The 8,567-nt window shown below is 34.3% G+C and overlaps 1 pseudogene; it reads right to left on the bottom strand.

The window, feature by feature from the left end:
* Nucleotides 1-5,187: 5,187 nt before the first annotated feature.
* LOC109136319 (uncharacterized) lies at nt 5,188-8,136 on the bottom strand (annotated as a pseudogene).
* Nucleotides 8,137-8,567: the final 431 nt, after the last annotated feature.

Below are 8,567 nucleotides of genomic sequence, written 5' to 3'. Positions count from 1 at the left end.
AAAGTCTTCCTCCATTTTAGTTGACACTCAAGCCAAGCTCAACGCCACCTCTAGACCACCGTGAAATGATCCTACTTTTTACTAGTAGCCTTAGCTTGTAAGGGACATCCAGTACTTGACTTCTACTAGACCTATACTAGCCTTCTTTGCACGCGATGCATGCGTGAATTATCTTGGCGATTATTATTAAATTTCATCTAAACATAATTTTGAAGAATGTAAATTACAATCATTATTAGTTCTAATTAAATATCCTTTGGTGTAAATACAAAATATAAAAATTACTTGGTGAAGAAGTTGTTTTCTTGGTATTTTTATTACTTGTTAATGGATGTTGGTATTGTTATTACATTTCAAAGTTTAGGTAAAATTAAAATTTTATGCCATTGATTTGAAAACTGCTTAAGTTATGTTAATTTGTTCTTCAATCGTAAACTTTTTCTTTCACTACACATATTTCTATGAAAGTTTATTTTAGCTACTTTGAACTTCTTTTGATATACATATTTTAAAATAGCAAGGACTATGATTGAGGAAAATCTCAAAATCTTAATTGGATGAAGGGTTATAAAAGTCTTTTCAAAGGGGGACACCGTAGCTCCCCCCTTGGCTTATATAAAAGAGATATATTATGCTGTCCACCAAGTGATTTTATATACGCATGAGGCACAACAACATCGCATGCATGCTCTTCGTCATATTATCTGATGCTTGCAAGGTACTTGGGAGCTTGGAATTCATCTTTATCCATCTACTCTTGTACGCCTTATCTCTTATACTGATGTCGATTGGGTTGCCAACCTGAATTCCCGGCTCCATCTCTGGTTATTGCGTTTTTCTTAGTGAAAATTTTAATCTCGTGGTATGCAAAAACGTTAATCCGCTTTCTCCCACTCTAGTGTTGAGGTCTAATGTTGTGGGATCGCTAATGTGGTGGCAAAAACTTGTTGGATTCAAAATTTATTGTTAGAACTTTATAGTCCTCCTAAAGAAGGCTATTTTGGTGTCTAACGATAACATTAATGCGATTTACCTTTTGGGATACCCAATTCAGCATCGACATAGCAACACATTGTCACATTGAGATAGATATTCATTTTGTATGCAAAAAATCGCTCTAATTCAGGTTCGTGTCCTTCATCATGTTCATTCGAGCTATCATATTGTCGATATCTTTACCAAGGGAATACATTTTGATGACTTCCCGAACCGCATTTGCATACGACAATATTTTGCTCCTACTCTAGGGGTATATTAGATTATGCAAAACAATTCTCATTATTATTTTGTAACTATTCTCTATATTGTTAATGATATTCCTTATATAGGACTCGCAGGTTACTTGTATAAATCCTTGGAAAGAAATGATAATAATGAACAAATACTTTCCTACAATTTCAAAAGATATAGGAGTAAGGAGTTTTGAAAATGATTAAAAACTAGTTATTAGACATGGGGTATGTCTCGAGAAAGAAAAATTTTCATTTATTAATATTAAAACTTTAAAATGATAACACTAATAAATATCACTTTCTGTGGTGGTTAAGACTTTAGTATATAAACTTAAAGTCATGAGATCAAATCTTATACTATACAATTTATAATTTTTCATTGTATTTGGAATAGTCACAAGTGCAACCAAGCTCTAAATGGAAAAAAAAAAGTCACTCTTATTACAAATATGCCACCAAAAAAACAAGAGGGGGCCACAACTTTTTTGTTTTATAACTCTATTTTATTGTGCTCCAAACTTTCTCTCTCTACATTACTTAGAGCCCGTTCTCCCCAGCTTATTTTCAGTTCAGTTTAGCTCCATTCTTTTAGAACAATTTTCTTAAATACTATTATTTTATTGGTCTAATTTATTTTACTAATTACTCTTATTATTATTATTATTATTACTCTTATTATTATTATTATTATTATTATTATTATTATTATTTATTTTTATATCATTATTATTAAGTATTATTATTATTTCTATATATTATCTTGTTTATTATAGCTTTACTCATTATTATTACTATTATTATTATGAGGAACATGGTTTATATCAAAAGCACAAATAAACCCACGTCTTTTAGCTCATAAACCAATCAAATCGCGTCAAAACGGTTTATGATGCAATTTTGCGCTATCCCATCCAATTATTATTTTTTTAACTAAATATTTTATATTATTAAATCTACTATTATTTATTTATAACTATCATTCAAAAATATCCAAAATATTATTATTACTTTTCATTATAATTATTATTTAATATTCATATTATTATTGGTTAAATGGTATTTACATACTTATTACATTTAATTTATTTCAATTCTGTTTAATTTAATTCAATTCAATTCAATTCAGTTCAGCTCCAATCATTCCAGTTCAGTTCAGTTCACATGTTTTACGCCGAAGAGAATATGCCCTTAGTAACTTCATATGTTATGTTTGATGTATTGAGAAACAGAGGAAGTATATTAGTATAGATATATCTATAACGATTCATGTGATGATGTGAATATGGGTTAGTAAGAGCACCATTACCCACAATCTTAAAAAAAGATCGTTCCACTTTCTTTCTAATTTTCTTTCTCTAAAAAATAACATCCCACAATCTTTTCCCACTCATCTTCTTAACAATGATCCAAAAAAAGATCATCCCAACTACTTTTTCTTCTCTCTCCTACTTTTTGACCCCACCTAACTATTTTTTCTCTCTCATCACCCAACCACCATCATACAATATTTTTATTATTTACTTTTTAATAATATGAAATATTCATTACTAATTGCTATTTTATTATTAATTAATTAAATTAATAATTTTAAAATTATAATCATCATTTTTAATAATTAAGTTATCTACATAATTAGCTTTTATTAATACGTAGCATACGTAATTAGCGTTTTCATCAAGTAATTACCACTATCTTTTGCATAAATAATTTACCGATCTACTAATTAATTTATGAGACACAATTAGCATTTTAAATATGATTTTAAGAGCGAAATACATAAAATACATATTGTGCTACAATGGTGCGATAATTAGAAACTTAATTAAGAAAAAAGTACATAAAACTTAACTAAGAACGAAAAACATAATACTTAATTAAGAAAGAAATACATAAAATGCTCTTAATTAGCATTACGATCAAATTTCTGCCATATATTGGCAACCAAATCACGTTTCAAGGAATGATGCACATGTTGATCTTCAATTGCATCTCTATTCGCAATGTACTGGTTGATATCTACGATTCGATCATGATAATATTCAAATTCGTCCCATTATTACTTGTGTTGTAGGAAATTCGGTAGTATCTGCGTAGTGTGCATATGTATCTCGTTCATCTTCCACAATCATGTTGTGCATGATAATGCAAGACAACATGATGTCATTGAGAATTTCCTCATCCCATGCGAGGGATGGTCTACGAACTATAGCAAACCGAGATTTCAGCACCTCAAATGCTCTCTCTACATCTTTTCGAGCTCCTCCTTGGTGTTGAGCATAACTTGTCCTTGCGATTTTGAGGACATGTAACTGATTGAATGAAACCATCAGTGAGATAATAACCCTTATCATATTGGTTACCATTCACCGTAAACTGCACGGGTGGTGCTCGACCTTCTAAAACATCCCTAAACACAGGAGATCAGTGAAGAACATTTAGGTCGTTGCACAAACCTGGTATCCGAAGAAAGAATGACATATCATAAGTCACGATCAGCAACAGCTTCAAGAACTAAAGTAGTAACACCAACTCTTCCTTGATATTGTCCTTTCCATGTCGTCGGACAATTTTTCCATTCCCAATGCATACAATCTATGTTTCCGATCATGCCCGAAAATCCACGTTCTTCACCGAATCTGAGTAGTCTAGCTAAATCGTCTGGAGTAGGCTGTCTCAAGTACTCCGCACCAAATTTCGTGATAACCCCCTTCGTGAATTTCATCAATGCTATTCGAGTTGTGCTTTCACTAATTCGCACATACTCGTCAAGCGAATCCGCCGCTACCCCGTAGCAAGCATTCGAATAGTCGTTGTACACTTTTGTAGGGGCGATAAACCTAACTAACCCGTAGCATCTCTTTTTTGAGTGAACCATACATCACTTGCAACAACACTTTCCATAATCCGAAGAAAGACATGTCACTGCATTCGAAATCTTCGTAGACATAAACGAGCTGGATAGACTGGTTGATCAGCAAAGTAATCATTGAACAATCGCCTATGACCTTCATCCCTGCCTCGATTAGGCCGTGAATGACCTTCTTCATTATCATCCGTCACTTTTTCTCTTCTATTCCTTGGTGTTGGAGTTACATTTGATATAAGAGTTGGAGCAAATGGTTGAACAATATTGGTCAAGAAATCATCTATTTCTTGATCAATTATTGCTCGGGATGATCTTCTTTCATCAGAACTAGAGGAACTAGAGGAACTTGAACGGGAAAAGTTTAAGTTGAAGGAGTTCATTCTTGTGTTTAGGTTTGGTGTGAGAAAATGGTGAACAATATTGTGTTTGGGTTTGGTGTGAGAAAATTGTGAACAAGGATGCTTGAGTTATATAGCATAAAATAATGTAAAGGGAAGTACAATAATGTAAAAAGCAGTACAATAGTACATAAAAGCAGTAAAATAATGTTAAAAGCAGAACAATAATGTATAAAGCAATACAATAATGTAAAAAGTAGAACAATAATGTTAAAAGCAGTACAACAATATAAAAAATAGTACAATCATGTAAAAAGTAAAAATAGTTACAACAGTACAATAATGTTGAAAGTAGAACAATAATGTAAAAAAATAGTACAATCATGTAAAAAGTTGTATTCATATGTCAATTCATATAATAGATAAAGCTTAAAATTTACACAAGTAAATTTTTAAACTTTTTTTTATTTAAAGAACTTAAACATACAAATGTTAACTTTTACATAAACTTGTACGTAAACATAAACATAAACTAAAATTTAAACTAAAACATAAACTAAATTGGAATGTAAACATAAACTTAAACTTAATCATGAAATACACTTAAACCTAACTTAACTTTAACATAAATAAACATAATCACTGAAAAATTGGATTATTCGTCAACCATGTTGTTATTGTCTCAATCACACCCTCCTCAAATGTTGTTCGATTTTCCTTTGCATACAATGCTTGTAGCAATTCCATGTTCTTATGATACTCATGCACTTTCTGCATCCTAGTTTGCAACACTATTTCTTGTTCCTTTGCAGCAACCTTCCTTGCTTGAACCTCCAACTTTCCGTCTTCTCTTTCAACATTTACACTCCTACCCTCTGAATGGATCTGAAGCCTTTCATTAAACGTATTAGAACACTCAACTGTCTGACCAGACACCCCTTTGAGCTTAGACTTCGCTTTCTTAACACCATAGGGACGTGGGTCCACTTCACCTCCTTCACCATTGGTGGGTGTCTCGGGCATTGAGTCGCTTCCATCAACTCTTATCCTCTTACCGCTACTTCCGCTTCTAGGTGAATCCATATTTTCTTGTGGATTTTTGGGGTTAGCATGTGGAGTTCCCATTGATTTTATAGCTATTGACCTCCATTTTCGAAACTTCCTCAACAAATTCCAAGCATGTTCGAGGATGAACCTACCATGTTTCCTATTATGCAATACACTAGTGCAGAATAGGCGATTTGCGTCGGATGTGAGGCGCCTATTTGCGTCGGACATGGGTCCGACGCCAGAGGCCTCGACGCAGATGACTATCAATGGTTTGCGTCGAATGCAGATCCGACGCACATTTTCACCTATTTGCGTCGCACCTCGTATACGGTGCGACGCATATGTCTATCCCAGCCCAATTTAGAGAAAACCAAAGGTTCACAAAGGAAATGTGCGTCGCACATTGCCTAGGGTGCGACGCACATTAATGATTTGCGTCGCACCTAGGGCAATGTGCGACGCAAATTACTGTTTTAATAAAAAAAAAAAACATTTTTTGAACTAGGATATACTAAAATTCCAGATTGAACATCCAAACATAGGCCAAAAGAAAAAAAATAAAGAGAAGAACGATTAAGGAACATTATTATTATATAATTTGAAACCAAAAAAATTAATTTTACAATTTATTACAACTTTTACATAGATCCAAAAAAATAAAAAACATTCTTCAATCTTCATCGTCAATAGTCGCACTAGCCGCACTCTTCTGTTAAAAATCAAATATATAAAATAAAAAAACGCCATTATCTTTCAGATCTAGAAAAGTGTAAACAAAAAAAATCAGATATAAAAATTTAAAAAAATTCGAACCTGTTGGAGATGGAGAATGGCAAAGAAAGCCAAAGAATTTCGGTCACTTTCCGATCCTGAGATGAAAAATAATCTTCGTCGAGGTCGATTTCATGGCGGAGCGATGCTTCTTCATTTCTCAACTCCGTTGGAATTGGCTTCTCCTCTGTTAAATTAATTAAAGATAAGTCAATCAATTTCAATCCAGAAAAACAAAAAAAAAAGAAAATTAAAGAAAAACAAACAAAAAAAAACCTTCAAGAGCTTCTCTGATTTTGCGTTTCTTATCAGACAAAAATTAGAGATGGAGAACGTCGAAAAAAGTGAAATTATTTCAGATCTTCACCAAGCTTTTTTCGTCAGATCTTCGAAGGGGTTTTTCGAAGCTTTTTTTGTCAGATCTTCGAAGGGGTTTTTCGAAGCTTTTTTCGTCAGATCTTCGAAGGGGTTTTTCGAAGCTTTTTTCGTCAGATCTTCGAAAGGGTTTTTCGAAGCTTTTTTCGTCAGATCTTAGAAGGAGTTTTTCGAAGCTTTTTTCGTCAGATCTTAGAAGGAGTTTTTCGAAGCTTTTTTCGTCAGATCATAGAAGGGGTTTTTCGAAGATCGATTCGAGTGAAGGAGAGAGAGGGAGGGAGAGAGAGAGAGAGAGGGAAGGAGAGAGAGAGAGAAGCAACGTTCTTCAGAGAGAAGTTTTAGGTTAGAGGGAGATGGGGAGATGGGGAGATGGGGAGTTGGGGAGTTTTAGGAGAGAGAGAGATACGCGCTGGCTGGCTTGAGATAATGACTTTTAGGAGAGGGAGATGGGAGATAATGAGACGCGCATGGCCCAACTAAGATGTGCGTCGCACCAAAGCAGAATGCGACGCACAACTACAATATGCGTCGCACATACTGAGGGTACGACGCATATTGCTCGTTTTTGCGTCAAATGCTCTTTGGCATGCGACGCAAATAGGTTTTTTGCGTCACTTCCGTGTCTGTGCGACGCAAATCAGGGGACGCAAATCGTCCTTTTTCTACTAGTGATAAATGAGCTTCTCTCAGAACATCATAATCGTTTTGAGCACTCTTCTCTCTTGCAAGAGCTTCATCATAAAATGCAGCCTACCTTAAAACCCGTGGAGCAAGTCTACTCCAACAACCTTTCACCATATCAGCATTTCTTGGAGCTATTTCTGTTGGGTTTGCTATTCTTCCTGCCTCGAAAGCTTCCCAAACTTTTCCCTAGAAGACATTTTTCTTTTGGCTTGTCCCACTCACCTTATCAAGAGAAGTGTTCATAAATGCGGAGATGAGGAGTTCATCTTCAACGTGATCCCAAACCCTTTTATCACAAGAACTTGTTGCTGTGATAAGTGGGTTTTGTGATTGAGCGGGTTGTGTTTGCGGTGGTTGCTAAGATTGGTTAATTGATAGTAGCTGCGAAAATGATTGAGTTTGCTGAACAAAGTCCTCAAAACCATCAGAATCATCATCTTGATAGTGTTGACCAACACCATCACCATCATCACCTTCTTCGTATTCACCACCACCATCATCAACATCATTGTTTGGAGATGAATCTTATTGGTATTGAGAAAATCCATAATTAGGATCAAATTGACGATATGAAAGGTTGGCATTTTCAAATGGAGATTCATGGTAGAGGTTATCATATTGAGGAGAATAAGTTGAGAATTTTCTCCCCTTGGATTGGTATTTATCTGAGAGGGTTGACAATATTTTGATTGATTTTGAGAAGGTTGGCGATAATTTGACTGATTTGAGAGCTAATTAAGCGATTTTGTTGCCTAGGAATTTGGTTTTTTGAGCGGTTTTGGGGTTGATTTCTTATATAATAAGGATGATTAAGATCCATAATTATAAGAATTTGAAAATAAAGAGCAATGGAAGAAGAGTTAATGAAAATAATTAGAACAAATAGAAGAAATTAGTGAAGATGGAGAAAATTAAGTGTGCCCAAAATATAGCAAAATGGGTCTCTATTTATAGATCTCGAAAAATAGAGTTGTTGGTAATTTTTTTTTGATTTATATTTTAAAAATATAACCGTTGCAAATTTTACAACGGGTATATTTTAATTTGCAAATTAAACAAAGTCATGTGTCAAGACTGGCAACAATGCCAAATGGCACGCTACAACTAGCGCTGATACGCGTGTCAGCTGCCAACTGCAGCGTGTCAGCGGTGAAATTTTTTTTGCTGCGAAGACATGCAAAAAAATTTTAAAAAATGATGATCGGGTAGTGGGTCTCACTCCCACGCCTACTCATCTTTTCACTCACCCCA

This window comes from Beta vulgaris, chromosome 2 (genome assembly GCF_026745355.1).
Source record: "Beta vulgaris subsp. vulgaris cultivar EL10 chromosome 2, EL10.2, whole genome shotgun sequence".
NCBI classification, from domain to species: Eukaryota; Viridiplantae; Streptophyta; class Magnoliopsida; order Caryophyllales; family Amaranthaceae; genus Beta; species Beta vulgaris.
Note: the sequence above shows the minus strand (reverse complement) of the source record. Positions and strands in the feature narration are given on the sequence as shown.